The 17,006-nt window shown below is 48.0% G+C and overlaps 1 protein-coding gene across 1 annotated transcript in view; it reads left to right on the top strand.

Moving 5' to 3' along the window:
- Positions 1–13,585: 13,585 nt before the first annotated feature.
- The window catches only part of LGMN (legumain), a 68,502-nt gene continuing 65,081 nt past the window's right edge, over positions 13,586–17,006 (top strand). Inside the window, exon 1 of the mRNA XM_063947564.1 lies at positions 13,586–13,741. The gene's annotated coding sequence lies outside the window, so the exon portion shown is untranslated. The remainder of the gene's footprint in view (positions 13,742–17,006) is intronic.

Here is a 17,006-nt window from a genome sequence, read left to right as displayed (position 1 = left end):
GGCTGGTGCCAACCAGCCCTGCCTTAAAATAACAAACATATAAAATAAATACAGAAAACTCTTCAGGAGCTTCCATAAAGCTCCTCCGGGCACATTTTCTAAACTGATGGTACTAAATGGAACCACAGTATCCTCTAGGACGAAAGAGAAATTAGGGTAGCCTCCTGCGGGTGCAGCTTAGCTGTGCCTGCAGGAGGCCCGCTGCCAACTTTCTGATCGCGGCGGATGCATGTGATGTCACCCAGCTGCTGCAATCATGCCACGCCCCTGTTTTGATGACGCCGCCCAGCAACAATTAAATTATTATGTTGGGTGACCATTAATTAATGCAGAACCGTAACTAGGGTGGTGCCACCACACAGAGCGTAGATGTCCTCTGGGTAGAAGTAGCTGCTGCTGCAATCTCCCAAGTGCCTAATGAGATGTATATTACTAATATGCATTTCAGCAGCAAGTGCCTATCTCTTTCTCTTTGAAGTGCACCGTCGCGGCAGAACTGAGTGAGCTCCGCCTCCCCCGTTCTGCAGTATGAAGGATGAGATGTCAGACCATGGTTGGGTGCAACAACAAAGTGAATTTGCACAGCAGCTCCTGGGGGATGGAGGGTGGAGGAATCTGGAGTAGGAATAAGTAGGAATGATAATGAGGAAAAACGAAGAGTAGGAATGATGGTGATGATGTTGAGGAGGAATGATGATGAGGAGAAATAACAAGGAGGAGGAGAAATGATGATGATGATCAGGAGGAATGAGTAGGAAGGGCTCCACTGTGGCATAATGTGTATAAGAGGCTCTACTGTGTATAATGGGTTATACTGTGTGGTGTAATGTGTATAAGGGGCTCTATTGTGTGACATAACATGTATAAGAGGCTCCACTGTGTGGCATAATGTGTATAAGGGGTGCTGCTGTTTGGCAAAATGTGTATAAGGGGCACTAATGTGAGACAATGTGTATAAAGGGCTCTACTGTGTGATATAACGTGTATCATTGGTACTTCTGTGTAAATTAATGTGTAATAGGGGCTGCATAATGTATATAAGGGGTACTACTATGTGGAGTAACATGTATAAGGGGTACTACTGTGTGGCGTAATGTGAATAATGAACACAACTATGCAGTGTAATGTGAAGTGATACTATTATGTGGCCACACCCCTTCACCAATCTTACATTACACTGCACATATTAGTGCTGCGAATTCACTTAATACCCACAGTTGTAGTGCCCCCATAATGCTAACAGTATGCCTTTTATACACATAATGCCCCCAGTAGTAGTGCTTATACACATAATGCCCCCAGTAGTAGTGCCACTTATACACATAATGCCCACAGTAGTAGTGCCACTTATACACATAATGGCCCCAGTAGTAGTGCCACTTATACACATAATGGCCCCAGTAGTAGTGCCACTTATACACATAATGGCCCCAGTAGTAGTGCCGCTTATACACATAATGCCCACAGTAGTAGTGCCACTTATACACATAATGGCCCCAGTAGTAGTGCCACTTATACACATAATGGCCCCAGTAGTAGTGCCGTTTATACACATAATGCCCACAGTAGTACCGCTTAAACATAATGCACCCAGTATGTAGCTTATACACATAATGCCTGTAGTAGTAGCACCCCTTGTACGTACTGTTCACAATAGTACACATAATGCACACAGTAGTAGTGCCCCTTATATGTAATGCCCACAGAAGTACCACTTATACACATAATGCATGCACACATGGAGACACACACACTTACATTCTCTCTCACTCCCTTTCCCTCCAGTTACTTAAGTCTGGCTGGCTGGAACTGTTTTCTCTCCCTCTGTACAGCAGCATGGTCCTGTGTAGCTCTGCCCCACCATTCCATGTACCTCCACCCCCTAATTCTTTTGTAGCTCTGCCCCCTCTTCAGGTCCTGCACAATGCTGCTGTAAAAGGGAAGGGGAGGGGGTTGCTTTTAGCTGCCGGCAGCTGTGTGGGGGGTGAGGGGGGGGGAAGACAGGCGCAGCAGCAGGGATGCAGAGCAGGGGAAGTGACTCTCCAGCCTGGCACCTTCCTGCTTTGCATCCCTTAGCTGAGCAGGTAGCGCCGGGCCTGTACTCAGGGTCGAACTGGCCCACAGGGGTAAAGGGAAAACCCATGTGGGCCCCACTTGCTGGGGGCCCATCTCCTCTTCTGGGGATCAGGATCCAGACTGCACTTGAATTATACATATGCCACACAAGACTATGGTGTATTTTCTACAAAGCATTGCTGTTATTAATCTGGTACATTATTATGCATGCGCAAGCAGTATTTACTATACTTTACCCATACTTGCCGACTTTTAGGCTGCTCTCTCCGTGAGAGAGCAGCCAGATCAGCTCAGCAGGGGGGCGGGCAGTGATGTGAGGTGCAGAGGGGGGTGGGCCAGAGGCGGGACCAGGGCGTGGCTGCAAAATTGTATCATGTAAGCCCCGCCCCGCTGTGTAATGCCGTTATTACCGGCATTATACAGCAGGGGGTGTGGCTATGATGACGCGATTCAACAAGAATCACGTCATCACCTGCCCGGACCGCCCACTTTACTCGCTAAGTGGGTGGCCGGGCAGAGGGGACCCCTGAAATCGGGAGACTTGCCTGCTCGTCCGGGGGTCTGGGAGGGTCACCCGATTTTCGGGAGCCTCCCGGCTATTCCGGGAGAGTAGGCAAGTATGACTTTACCAGACCCTCCAACATAACCCTTCCCACCAGGTACAAAATGCTCTGCTCCTGAATTTCCCACCTAATTTATGATTGCAGTCACCTGTATTAAACTAGTTAATTGATGGGGGCGTGGCCAAGCGGGACATGGAGTAGATGCTCAGGCTGGGCGCTCTCCACCTCAAACATCCTGGCGTGATATCCTGGGGTACCCCTCCGAGCCCAAAACCTGCATAACTGGTGGGGGAAGGTACCTGGAGTGCTGGTCGTCTGCGTGGTGGATCGGGCCGCGGGTGCCTGTTTATTCCCCCCTGGATATGCGGGCCCGGGGCTGACGCCGTGACTTCCGGCCCAGCCCGCCCATTACTGCTGCCGGCTGTGGCCTCTACGGGGTGTCTCCTGCCTGGAACCCGATCGCCGGCGCTCCCTGGGCCGTGCTCCTGAGCCGTGAGGTGCCGCCGGACAACCCCGCGGTGGACCGCCGGACATCGCCGCATCGAGCCGCCGGAAGTCGCCGCTGCCCTGGGGCGCGTCTCCGCCAGCGGCCGCGGCCTCCCTGTGTTGGCTCCTTCCTGCTGCCTTCCCGCCGGGACGCTGATCACTGCGGCTCACTGGGGGGTGAGTGAACTCGGCCGGGGATCGCTGGACATTACCCCTGTGTGGGCTGGTGAGTCTGCCTCTTCTCTGCTGGCTGATACATCGGAGTGCTCCTATACAGTATACTGCATTGTGGTGGTCCTGCCCCTGGTGCTGCGCATTTCTACCCTTTATTCTCTGTGAGCCCTCACCTGCTGCTGGCTCAGCATCTCCACACAACTCCTGTTTCTTTATTATATATTGTGTATTAATTGGCCCCACGCCATATTTACTGCTCCAGTCTCCGGGAGGTGCTGTGATTTGTGGATCCCCCCCCTGCCTCACGTGTGTGCACGCATTGAAATTACTTTACTGGCAGCCGTGGACTCTACTAATTCTGTGCGGTTGCTGTGTCTCTTTTGAGTGGCCGATCCTGATTTGCTTTAATATATCTAACAATGGTGAGGAACCACCATAAATCTGCCGCGGCCCGGCTTGCGCAGTACTCGCATACCCCTGGACGGCATGCGGCGACGCCGGATGGAGGTGGAGATACTCCTCCAACGGTGTCCCCCAGTCAATCATCCTCCTCTGGGGAGGCACCTGATGATGTGCTGCAAAAAGTGTTGGAGGCCCTGGCGGCTAGCGAATCCCGGCTCTCTGACAAGATAGGTCAGGTACAGGCCGACCTGACTCTAATCCATCACGATATCCAGAAGGTTAGAGAACGGGTCGGAGAAGTCGAGACCCGGACCTCTACGTTAGAAGACAAGATCTCACCGCTTAGCTCCCGTGTTACCGCCATGGATGGCCAGCTGTCCGACATAAAAGGCAAGATGCTAGATATGGAGGGCAGACTGCGGAGGAACAACATCCGTTTTGTGGGACTTCCTGAGAAAGAGGAGGGCACTACCCCGGAGCAGTTTGTTGAATCCTGGCTGAAAAATTCCTTTGGGGCTGACTCCTTTACGCCTTTTTTCACAGTTGAACGGGCTCACAGAATCCCCTTCAGGCCGTTGCCGCCGGGGGCGCCACTGCGCACACTGATAGCGAAATTTCTCCACTACCGTGACCGGGACACTGTTTTATCTCTGGTGCGTACTAAGGGTCCCCTGATGTTAAACGGCTCCAAAGTTTCTGTATTCCCTGACTTTGCGCTGGAGGTGCAAAAGGACCGTGCACAATTTGTTCCGATTAAAAGACGCCTTCGGGAACTTAATCTACAGTATGCAATGCTCTTTCCCTCTAGGCTAAGGGTGGTGGCAGACGGAGAAACGAAATTCTTTGCTACACCCCGGGACGCTGCCATGTGGTTGGATCGATGGGCCCCGGCCAGACGGGCGCTTGCGGCTGATCATTAATGTCGGCTGTATCCTTCTATATATGCTAATGTTTCTTGCTGATATCCATGTTACAGTTTGCTACCTGGTCAATGCTAAGTTGCTTCGGCTAATGGTTATCTTCTCACTTTACTGATGTTTGTATTTAGGGCTCGGGGTGGGGACTCCACACCTGTTTATGTGAGGGTGGGAGACCTACGCCCTTGTCTTTTGGTCATTTCATTCATTGCCCTTTTTATGTTGGTATAGTTTGCTTTTTTTGTGTTAAGGGGGACCAGTTATTGGGATAAGGTATGCCTAAGTTTGGGTGGGTATACAGGGAGGGGGGGCAGGATGGGAGGAATTGTATTTTGTTATTTGTTTTATTTTTTATTTTATTTTTCTCAGTGTTGCAGACGCTATGGGCTTCTTGATTTTATTGACTGTATTTGGTGCTGGGGTGGTTGGCTTGCCGGGGATACACGGGACCGGCCATATATGCTATCTTGCCTTGACCTATGGCCTCTAATCAACTCAAACTTCTAGCCTGGAATGTCCGGGGGCTGAATGACAAAGTCAAGCGTTCATTAGTGCTCCGTCACTTTAAACAATATGGTGCGGATATTATTTGCCTCATGGAGAACCATCTGGTGGGGGCGAGAGTTCTGGCCCTTAAGAAACCGTGGGTGGGCTGGGCATACCACTCCACCCATACGTCACATTCGCGGGGTGTGTCAATCCTAGTTCGAAGGTCGGTCCCGTTTGTCCTTGAGCAGATCCAATTGGACCAGTGGGGCAGATATGTTTTTCTAAAGTGTCAAGTTTACTCTTTGTCTTTGCTTATCCTGGCTGTTTATATACCGCCCCCTTATTCCCCGGAGGTTCTTAAAAAGGCAGCCGAGTTTATTACATTATACCCGAATGTTGCTATTGTTTGCCTTGGTGACTTTAATAACGTCATTGACCATGCCTTAGATAGAACTAGACTGTCCCCTGATGCTTCGGTGGGGCGCGGGAGGGACTTTGCACTGCTGCTGGACAGTCTGGGCCTGGTCGATGTGTGGAGGGTCCGAAATCCTGGTACACGACAGTATTCTTGTTTTTCTCCTACTTACTTATCCTTTTCCAGGATAGATTTGGCCCTCACCTCCAAGGGCTTACTGCCCAGGCTGGTGGATATTCAGTACGCTACCAGGGGAATCTCCGATCATTCCCCGGTAATTCTATGTTTGGACATGAGAGACGTTAGGGGGGCACGATTTTGGAGGTTCAATTCCTTTTGGCTGACTCAGCTGGGCACCGTTGCGGAGCTGGTGGAGATGTGGGAGGCCTTTTTGTTGGAGAATCAGGGTTTGGTGTCTGACACAGTATTATGGGATGCCTTTAAGGCATATGTCCGTGGCACCCTGATCAAGGCTGTGGCTGTCTTGAAAACTGGTTATGCCCAGAGTGAGCGTGATCTTGAGGCAGGCTGTAGGAGGCTGGAGCTGCAGTATATGGCTGACGGTCTTGACACTACGAGGGAGAGGTGGTTGCTTGCGCAAGCTGAATGGCGTGATTGCTTGGCTGATAAGGCTAAGTACCGTCTTCTCTATGCTCAACACACATACTATGCGACGGGGGATAGGCCTGGCAGCTTTATGGCAACATTGGCGGGTGCGGACAGGGCATCTCATACGGTGCCTGCAATCTGTACCATTGATAATGTGACCCATTTTAACACTCCCAATATTGTGGGGGAATTTGTAGACTACTATAGACGGCTGTATAGTTCCAGGCTTACTCACACTGCGACGGAAATAGAGACGTACTTGGCTGATATTCCATTACCCACGTTGTCCCGGGACGCAGTAACTTTCTTAGACTCCCCTTTAACGCTAACCGAGGTGGAGTCCGCTGTTAACTCTTTTCCTGGAGGGAAGACCCCGGGTCTTGATGGTATACCCATGGAGCTTTATAAAAAGCACCTCACTTTTTATGGCCCTAAACTCCTTGCTGTATATAATAAATGACTGTTGCAGGGTAGGTTGCCTGACTCTATGGCTGAGGCCCTAATTATAGTTCTCCTTAAGCCGGATAAAGACCCAACACGGGTCGAATCTTATTGTCCGATTTCCTTGTTGACAACGGATGTTAAGATTTTAGCTAAAATACTAGCGACAAGGCTTAGTGCTGTGATTTTACAATTGATACATGAGGACCAATCAGGGTTCATGCCGGGCCGGTCTACTCTACCTAATCTACGTAGACTCTATACGCACCTCCAGGCTCCTCACGAGGGGTCCCGCTCCTCAGCTATAGTTTCCCTGGATGCTGCTAAGGCGTTTGATTCTGTGGAATGGGGCTTCTTGTGGGGGACATTGGACCGATTTGGTATTGGACCTATTTTTAAAAGGTGGGTCCAACTGCTTTACTCTGCGCCCCGGGCTAGGGTTTCTGTTAACGGCCACATATCCTCCACTTTCTCTCTACAGAGGGGGACGAGACAGGGTTGTCCGTTGTCCCCGATCCTATTTGCTCTGGCCAAACAGCCTTTGGCCTGTATTGTTAGATCCTCCGGTTGGGTGGCAGGGCAAACAAAATTGCTCTTTATGCAGATGATATTCTGCTGTTCGTACCTGATTATTTTACCACTATGCCTCATATTTTGGAAGTAATTGACACTTTTGGGGGATTCTCTGGTTTGTCCATCAATTGGGATAAGTCATGCGTCCTTCCGCTTAGGGGCCCCTGTCCTGTCGGCCCGCCCGGGGGCCTGCCTCTTCGATGGGTGTACTCCTTTAAATACCTGGGGGTATGGGTTACCAACCGGTCCTCGCAATTTATTGATCTTAATATACGTCCACAAATGGACTATCTACGGCAGAGGTTCTCAAACTCGGTCCTCGGGGGCCCACACAGTGCATGTTTTGCAGGTCTCCTCACAGAATCGCAAGTGAAATAATTAGCTCCACCTGTGGACCTTTTAAAATGTGTCAGTGAGTAATTAATACACCTGTGCACCTGCTAGGTTACCTGCAAAACATGCACTGTGTGGGCTCCCGAGGAACGAGTTTGAGAACCTCTGATCTACGGTCTCGGGTCAGGGTGTGGAGTAAATTGCCACTTACTGTTACGGGAAGGATAAACCTAATTAAAATGGTAGTATTACCCAAAATGCTGTATGTCCTCCAACACTCCCCTGTCTATCTCCCCCAGAGATTGTTTAGTATTATAGATGGTCTCTTGTCCTCACTGGTTTGGTCCAACCGTAGAGCTCGCATTAAATTGGATACCCTAACTAGGCCTCGGGACTTGGGGGGTCTGGCCCTCCCTAAAGTTAGGTTCTATTACCTAGCAGCTCAATTATTCCATCTAATTCCTTGGGTCTCTGATTTGTCTGGGGATTTATTAATCTCCGTCTGGGGATTTATTAATCTCTTACGTATTGCTAGCATCTAAGATCAATTTATCACCCCTCCAGCTCCTCCTTAGCGATAATGTTGCACTCCTTAAGATGCCGTTGGTTAAACAAGCAATAATGGTTTGAAGACAGGTACACTCGGTTCTGGGGGGGAGGGTTGGGATCCTGACACCCCATTGATGCACACTCATGCTCTCACATATTTCATGTCCCTACAAATGGGATCGGTGTGGGGACGCTGGGAAATTTCTTCCCTTAATCAACTGTACTCCTCGGGCACGCTTATTTCTTTTGGGCAAATGCAGGCTGAGTTTAATGTACCCACATCCTATTATTATAAATATATTCAGCTCCGACACGCATGCGCGTCTCAGTTTAGCTCTGGAACGGTTTCTGCTCTCTATTCCGCTCTGCTCGGTGCCCACCACTCTGGCAGTCTCTCCCACCTGAAATCTAAATGGGAGGCTGATTTGGGACCGGTTTCTCTAGAGTTATGGGAGGAGGCCTTGGGGAGTTCACGTACCGCTACTACCTCGGTTCGAGTTCAACAGATATAATTGTTTATATTACACCGAGTCTACATCACTCCCACTCGTCTGGTTAGCATAGGGGGACGGGGTGAAAATGGGTGCCCGAAGTGTGCCTCTATGGATGGTACCTTCTGGCATTTACTGTGGGCCTGTCCGGTGGTGCGGGACTGTTGGCAAGCGGTGGTGCGGATGATGGCCTCCACGGGAATCCCCTTTGACGTTTTTACCCCTCTTGTGTGTATCCTGGGGGTCATAGATGAGGAGATTTTGGATGCTAATTCTAGAAGATATATTCTTAATTTATGTGCTTTGGCCAAGGTACTGATAGCTCGTTCTTGGATGGCGACTACGGGCCCTGATATCAACAAATGGATCCCGTTAGGAAACTCGGTTGTGTGATAGGTGGGTTTCGTCCCCACTATACCAGTGTACCCGGGCTTCTGCCTCGCACTGATACCTGGTCATTTCATATGTCACCATTGCATGTACCACTGTAAAGAAAGCACAACACTCGTTTTGTTAACCTGTAATTGTTTGCAACTTTATTAATGTAGATGTGTTTGTATATACGATTGTGCTAAATTATATGTATGTACACATAGCGCATGTCCTTTTATGTTGGTTTGTTATTGTTGTATTGTTATGATTGTCTGTCTGTTTGTTTGTTTGTTTGTTTGTTTGAAAAATTAATAAAAACAGATGGAATTTAAAAAAAAAAATAGTTAATTGATAGGAAATCTGTTTAAACAGAGGTGACTGCAATAATAAATTAAAGGGGTAATTCCAAGTTGATCGCAGCAGGAAATTTTTTAGCAGTTGGGCAAAACCATGTGCACTGCAGGCGGGGGGCAGATATAACATTTGCAGAGAGAGTTAGATTTGGGTGGGGTGAGTTCAATCTGCAATCTAAATTGCAGTGTAAAAATAAAGCAGCTAGTATTTACCCTGCACAGAAACAAAATAACCCACCCACATCTAACTCTCTCTGCAAATGTTATATCAGCCCCCCCTGCAGTGCACATGGTTTTGCCCAACTGCTAAAAAAATTCCTGCTGCGATCAACTTGAAATTACCCCCTAAGTCAGAAGTTCAGGACCAGAGCATTTTGTACCTGGTGGAAGTTGGAGGGTATGCTTTACTATACTATTTACTCTCTAATGGTTATCAAAATGTTTATGGCAGAGGCCCACATCCCCTCTGGAGACTGACTACTCCCTAAACATGGGCCCCATAATTGCATTCCCCGGTGGGCCCTTTATGCTCCAGTCCGACACTGCCTGTACTCACCAACCTCTTGGATTGGATCCTCTTGGGTCTATGTAGTAAACCATTGGTCTTGGTAAAATGAAAAACAAACTCCCAGGCCCCACAGACATGCACTGTACACTGTACAGTGATCAAACCAAAATTACAGGGTCACTTGCAGTCATTCCCATTGAAGTCAATAGGGAAGTGATGATTAGTTGAGAGAATTGTTCCCACTAACTTCAATGGGAATTGGGGCATGTCCATGGGGCTCAAGATTTATTTAAAAAAAAAATGTATTCACCAAGACCAGTGGATTACTACATTGACCTAAGAGTATCCAATCCAAGGAGTTGGTGGGTATGGAGTTTTTTTTATTTAAGGACCAAAACTTCCAGTGTCAGTCTACTTACATTATTTTAAAATGTTTGACTTTACAGGCAGACTACAGGTGCCAGCATGCGCTTAATATCCATACATGCTGGCACTTACTGTTCCAGAAGTTTATCCTGGGGAATAGCCCTTCCTCAGGAGGAAGAGGATTTTTGAGAGGGTTCTTACTCTCGAAGGAATTCTAGGCCTGGGCTTACCAGTTTGGGTCTGGTTTAGGGTATGGCAGGAGGACCCCATGCTCTGTGTCTCCCTGCTATAGTGTAAGCCCCAGGAAGGTTCAGCCTGGTGCTGGTTACTGGAATATCAGGAAAACCCGTGCTAGTTTTTCCTTTGACTTTTCAGTACCACACCAGGCTAAGAGGTCGGGGCAGGTTACGGATTTGATTTACAAAACAGGGAATGATTAGTAAATTTACCCGCCAGGCAGGGGTGTAACTAGAAATTTGTGGGCCCCGCAGCAAAATCTTGAAAGGGCCCCCCATTGGTATTGAGAGGTACAATATATGCACAAATTGGCCCCCAAATGAAAAAAAGGATAGATGTGACAGGACAAGGATAATAGAGGAGATAGGGACATGATGGACAGTACAGAGGGGGTAGGAACAGGAACATGACAGTGGGGACAGGACCAGGACAGAGGGGTCAGGAGACAAGAGTGACAGGGACAGGACAGAGGGGTGACAGGGACAGGAGCAGGACAGAGTGGTCAGAAGACAGGAGTGATAGGGACATGACCAGGGGATAGGAGAAAGGGGTGACAGGGGCAGGACCAAGATGACAGGACAGAACAGAGGGGACAGGAGAAGGCCGTCTTTTCGTATGGGCTCAATGGGCTCTTGCCCAAGGGCCCCAGGAGTTTAAGGGCCCTAGGCTGATAGCTGAGGGTCCCCTCTTTCCAGGGGTACCAGATTTTTGAAAATTGGCCCTGGCAAACCGGAGATATCTGACTTGAAAGCAGTGGTCCCCATCCAAGCCTGTTAATTGCTCTTCCCAGCCAGCTATCTCGAGTTCTGTCTGATCTATAGTTTTTATGAGAGTAAACTCCAAAAGCTGGGACTCTCCGCTTTTGGTGGACTTTGGCAGCTTGTCTCTACTATGCTCAGAACCATAGATATCAGCCTTCCAGCAGCTGGTCCCTGCTCCAGCTCCACATGCCTAATATGCAGTTTTAGATTTTCATTGGTGAATTGCCCTGGCTCCTGAACTCTGATCCCCAAGTCCCCAGTACCTCCTGAAAGGTGTCCCCAGTACCTCCTGAAAGGTGTCCCCAGTACCTCCTGAAAGGTGTCCCCAGAACCTTCTGAAAGGTGTCCCCAGAACCTTCTGAAAGGTGGGACTCTCTAGTTTTTTATCCCATTCAAAGCTAAGAAATATATTTTCAGGAACTTGAGATATCTGCAGTCAAGCAAGCTGCCCTCCCACTGGAAAATGCTAAATATTAAGCCCACTCCACTATCCACCACTCCCCTACATATTAAACACCCCCCTACCACCCCAGAAGTCATGTACCAGGGCTTCTTAATCCAGCCCAATGCCCCCTTCTACAGTTTAGCCCCATCTGTGCAGTAAAGGAGTAATTAGCAGAAAATACTGCTCAAAGTCCTACATGCTGAGCGGAAGATAGAACACCCCCCACCGCCCGCGGGACATCAAAGCTGCCGCTGATAGCACCCCACATCCCTACTGCTGGAGGGTGGGTAGGGGGCCCAGTGCATTGCTGTGCCCAGGGGCCTACACTGCTGTTAAGATGGCCCTGGACAGGAGAGAGGGGAGGCAGGGACAGCAGAGAGACAGAGCAGTGGAATTGTATGATCTGCCTTGCCCCCCCTAAGCGGTCGGACCCCATAGCAGCTGCATCCCCTGCAGCCTCTATTGTTACGTCACTGCCCCAAGTGTCAAATTTGTTGACTACGCTGTTTGGGATCCAGTCAGAATCCAGTGAGAATCCTGGGAGTCAAAGTACTAACGCTGGAATCCCGACACGGGGGGTGATTCACTAAGGATAGCAATTACAAAGAAATTGTTCTTTACTGTGGGACTACAGGTCCCAACAAGCCTGCCCCAGCATGCTGGTACTTCTGGAACAGCAAGTGCCAGCATGCCCAAATATAAGCTTTGCAATTGCAATCCTTGCAATGCAAATTCAGAAGGAGGTGCTTAACACCTCCTGCCTCCATAACACCTCCTTCCTGCATTTGCGGTGCAATTGCATCTGAGATGAACATCGCGACCACAGGTCACGATGTTCATCTGCAACGGCAGGCTGAGTAAACCTGAGCTAAAACAGGCTTGCCGTCGCAGGTGGCATTCACAATGCAGTCCTTGGCCTCGCCACTCACAAAAAATGGGGGCGACAAACACCCCCCCTATTTTCCCAAACGCTCCTCCCTCCGGATGCTTCACCCTGTCAATCTGACAGAGACGTTCGCACACCAGACCATTGGGGAAATGGAATAAGGATACTTACTAAATCACCCACACCAGCATCCGGACAAGGATCACAATCAAGGCGCTGGAATCCCGACCGCTGGGATCCTGAATGAGTGAGGACTGGGCCATCAGGGAGGTAACTAGAGGGTTGTGGTGTTATGGTTAAACTGTGGAATGAGGGTTAGAATCAGGCTCCGGGAAAAGTGACAGTCAGCCTTAGGCTGCGGGACGGCAGGGATAGGTTTTGGCACAACCATGGAGAGTTAGGGTTAGGCTAGGGGGGGGGGGGGGGGGGGGGTTAGGTTTAGTTTGCGGAGACAGAGGGTTATGGGAAAATTAATGGATAAGGTAATAATGCATACCATGCCCATGTTGAGATTGACTGCCCGCATCTAGACCACCAGCATTTTCTACCCAACGCTGCTACTTCTTCAAAATAATGCCTGTGCCCGCTTTACCAGCCATTTTCATCATCAAATGCTTATAGGTCAATGCAAATTGCAAGTGGGTGATATGTAAGTGACCACCCTGTGTGGGTTTCAAGTGTCAGATCTGTTGACCAACGCTATTTAACCCTTACAGAACTACAGCTTCTTATTCAAAATAATGAAATCTGGTGCCTGTGCCCGCTTTACCACCATTTTCATGCCCAAATCATTTTTGTTTAATGCAAAATGTAATGTAAATTGGTGTAAGGGACACTAAGTTTATGCAATGTTAACTTAGTGATCTATCCTTATTTAATTTATTTTAATATAATATTTTCTGAATAAGAAGCTGGAGCCGAATAAGAAGTGAATAAGAAGCTGGAGCCGAATAAGAGCTAACTTCAGCCTTGTCAGCACATCACCATGTACACAAAGTACAATAATAACAAAGTGATGAGTCACACAGTCACGGGACTCTAGAGGCACATGACTAATAAGGGTGATCTGACCTGTGATTGGATTCTCCCTGTGCCAGTCACACACAGTCCCGCCTCCCCCTGGACCTGTCACTGGACAGCCCCTCCCCAATCCTCTGTCTGTGTATACTAGAACAGATCCCATCACTTATATCTGCAGTTACAGAGCACTTGCTAGCAATCTGAGGCCGGACTTCCTTCGCTGCTTATCAGTGTGGTCACATAGCAGAGACCGCAGACCGCAGAGTGCTGCTCAGGTATGAGACCGATGCAGGGATCCTAGTGACCGCTCACAGATACATATCTGTCATTGCAGCTATCTGCTGATACATCACCTGTCACTCTGTCGTGTTGCTGCTCTTATATATGATAATACAGTAATAGTAGATGGGTAGTGTCTGTATATGGCTCTGCCATATTAGTGGGTAGTGTCTGTGTATAGCTCTGCCAGGCTAGAGGGTAGTGTCTGTGTATAGCTCTGCCAGGCTAGAGGGTAGTGTCTGTGTATAGCTGTGCCAGGATAGGGGGTAGTGTCTGTGTATAGCTCTGCCAGGCTAGAGGGTAGTGTCTGTGTATAGCTGTGCCAGGATAGGGGGTAGTGTCTGTGTATAGCTGTGCCAGGCTAGAGGGTAGTGTCTGTGTATAGCTCTGCCAGGCTAGAGGGTAGTGTCTGTGTATAGCTGTGCCAGGATAGGGGGTAGTGTCTGTGTATAGCTCTGCCAGGCTAGAGGGTAGTGTCTGTGTATAGCTGTGCCAGGATAGGGGGTAGTGTCTGTGTATAGCTGTCCCAGGTTAGAGGGTAGTGTCTGTGTATAGCTCTGCCAGGCTAGAGGGTAGTGTCTGTGTATAGCTCTGCCAGGCTAGAGGGTAGTGTCTGTGTATAGCTCTGCCAGGCTAGTGGGTAGTGTCTGTATATAGCTCTGCCATATTAGTCTGTATATAGCTCTGCCAGGTAAGGGGTAGTGTCTATATATGGCTCTGCCAGGTTGGGATAGTGTCTGTATATGGCTCTGCCAGGTTAGGTGGTAGTGTCTGTGTAGAGCTCTGCCAGGTTAGAGGTAGTGTCTGTAAATAGCTCTGCCAGGTTAGGGAGTAGTGTCTGTATATAGCTCTGCCATGTTAGTCTGTATATAGCTCTGCCAGGTTAGGGAGTAATGTCTGTATATAGCTCTGGTAGGTTAGGGCATAGTGTGTCTGTATATACAGTACTGTGCAAAAGGTTTCGGCAGGTGTGGAAAAAATGCTGCAAAGTAAGAATGTTTTCAAAAATAGTGTCACTAGTTTATTTTTATCAATTAACAAAATGCAAAGTTAATGAACAGAAGATACATCTAAATCAAATCAAGATTTGGTGTGTCCACCATTTGCCTTCAAAACAGCATCAATTCTTCTAGGTACACTTGCACACAGTTTTTGAAGGAACTCAGCAGGGAGGTTGTTCCAAACATCTTGGAGCACTAACCACAGATCTTCTGTGGATGTAGGCATGCTCAGATCTTTCTGTCTCTTCATGTAATCCCAAACAGACTCGATGTTGAGATCAGGGCTCTGTGGGGCCATAGCATTACTTCCAGGAGTCCTTGTCCTTTACGCTGAAGATAGTTCTTAATGGCATTGGCTGCATGTTTGGCGTTGTTGTCCTGCTGCAGAATAAATTTGGAGCCATTCAGACACCTCCCTGATGGTATTGCATGATGGATAAGTACCTGCCTGTATTTCTCAGCATCGAGGACATTATTAATCCGGACCAAATCTTCAACTTCATTTGCTGACATGGAGCCTCAAACTTGCAAGGAAACTCCACCATGCTTTACTGTTGCCTGCAGACACTCATTGTACTGCTCTACAGCCCTTCGGCGAACAGACTGCCTTCTGTTACAGCCAAATATTTCAAATTTTGACTTATCAGTCCAGAGCACCTACTGCCATTTTTAACACCCTAGTTCTTATGTTTCCGTGCATAGTAGAGTCACTTGGCATTGTTTCTACGTCAATGGTATGGCTGCTTGGTCCCAATTCTTCCATGAAGACCAATTCTGGCCAGACTTCTCCGAACAGTAGATGGGTGTACCAGAGTCCTACTGGTTTCTGCCACTTCTGAGCTGATGGCACTGCTGTATATCTTCTGATTTCAAAGGGAAGTAAGCATGATGTGTCTTTCATCTGATGCAAGTTTCCTTGACAAACTACTACGTCTATGGTCCTCCATGTTGCCCATCTCTTTGTGCTTCAGTGCTGAGAAATACAGACAGGTCCTTATCCATTATGCAGGTTCCATAAGCGATGAAGAAGGCGTTTTTGTCAGCGAGTCATGAATATGATTATAGTGAGCAAGGCCATAAGGCATTTGTTACCGTATATGGGAGAGTTCATCCAAGGTCTGAGTAATGAGTGAGAAAGAGCCCCAATCTAGACTTTATGGGAAACAAATAGGACCAAAAAGGAGTCAAACCCACAGAAGCAAAGTACCCAAACTTGACAGGAGTTGAAAAAACTAGATTCTTGCAGTTAGTAACATGGTTTTGGGAAAGAGTGCTCCTTGCATATTCCTCCAGAGCCAGGAATTCTGACCTCCAACTGATTCAGTCATTTCTATGGAAAGTGCTTGGACTAGAAAGATAACTCTTGTCCGTTTTAATGTCTGGGCCCCGTGTCAGAATTATGACAGGGCATTGCTTCATCCTAAATGCATACACATTATGATGTCTGCTCCAATAGGGCAAACTGCTAATTACACTCCTGTAACTGCCTGGATAAATTCATTACCATGCTATATTAGGTTTGCAGTAAGGCACTTATGTTATTCTGGTATAGAGCCTCTTATTCTGCTGACCCCCAAAGCGAATACATAGACTGCTATGGCTATAGGTAAACCTGTACGTTAGCCTCTAAAAGATGTTGTAGTACTGGGGGTGACTTTGTGAGGAAAGGTGACTTTACTACAGCTGCCATTTGTGGGGGGGAAGCACCTTTCTTGGTGAGAGAATCAATCACTGAAGAATAGATTCTGAGGAATTGGCTTAGCAATTGGCCAACCCAAGAAGTCTCTGAGTAGCTTTAAGAACTGCAGGCAGATAAAATATTGCCTGGATCCATCTGAAGACCAGAGGTGGAGACAGTGTGCTCCGAAACTATAATCCGGGATTGCTCAAAGATATATCTCTCTAATAAAATTCTAAAGAATGTCCAGTAGGTTTTCATTAAACAAAAATTGAACCCTGGTGGGACAGTGTAGTCCCTTACACATAGGGGGAGATTTATCAAAGCATGGAGAGATATATAGTGGAGAACATTTACGTGCCAGACAATCAGCTTCTAACTGCCATGTTACAGGCTGTGTTTGAAAAATGACAGTTAGGGATGGTATGGTAAGCCTACCCATAGTGATATACGTTGTATGCCTCTCCTGTGTATTGAAGGCTGTTTTCAACTCATCACCCTGTTAATCCAGATTACGTTATTGGATCCACATAGATTGTGTTTAGAAAGCTTTGAACACCTCTGATAGAAACACAATAAAAC

This window comes from Pseudophryne corroboree, chromosome 12 (genome assembly GCF_028390025.1).
Source record: "Pseudophryne corroboree isolate aPseCor3 chromosome 12, aPseCor3.hap2, whole genome shotgun sequence".
Lineage (NCBI taxonomy): Eukaryota > Metazoa > Chordata > Amphibia > Anura > Myobatrachidae > Pseudophryne > Pseudophryne corroboree.
Note: the sequence above shows the minus strand (reverse complement) of the source record. Positions and strands in the feature narration are given on the sequence as shown.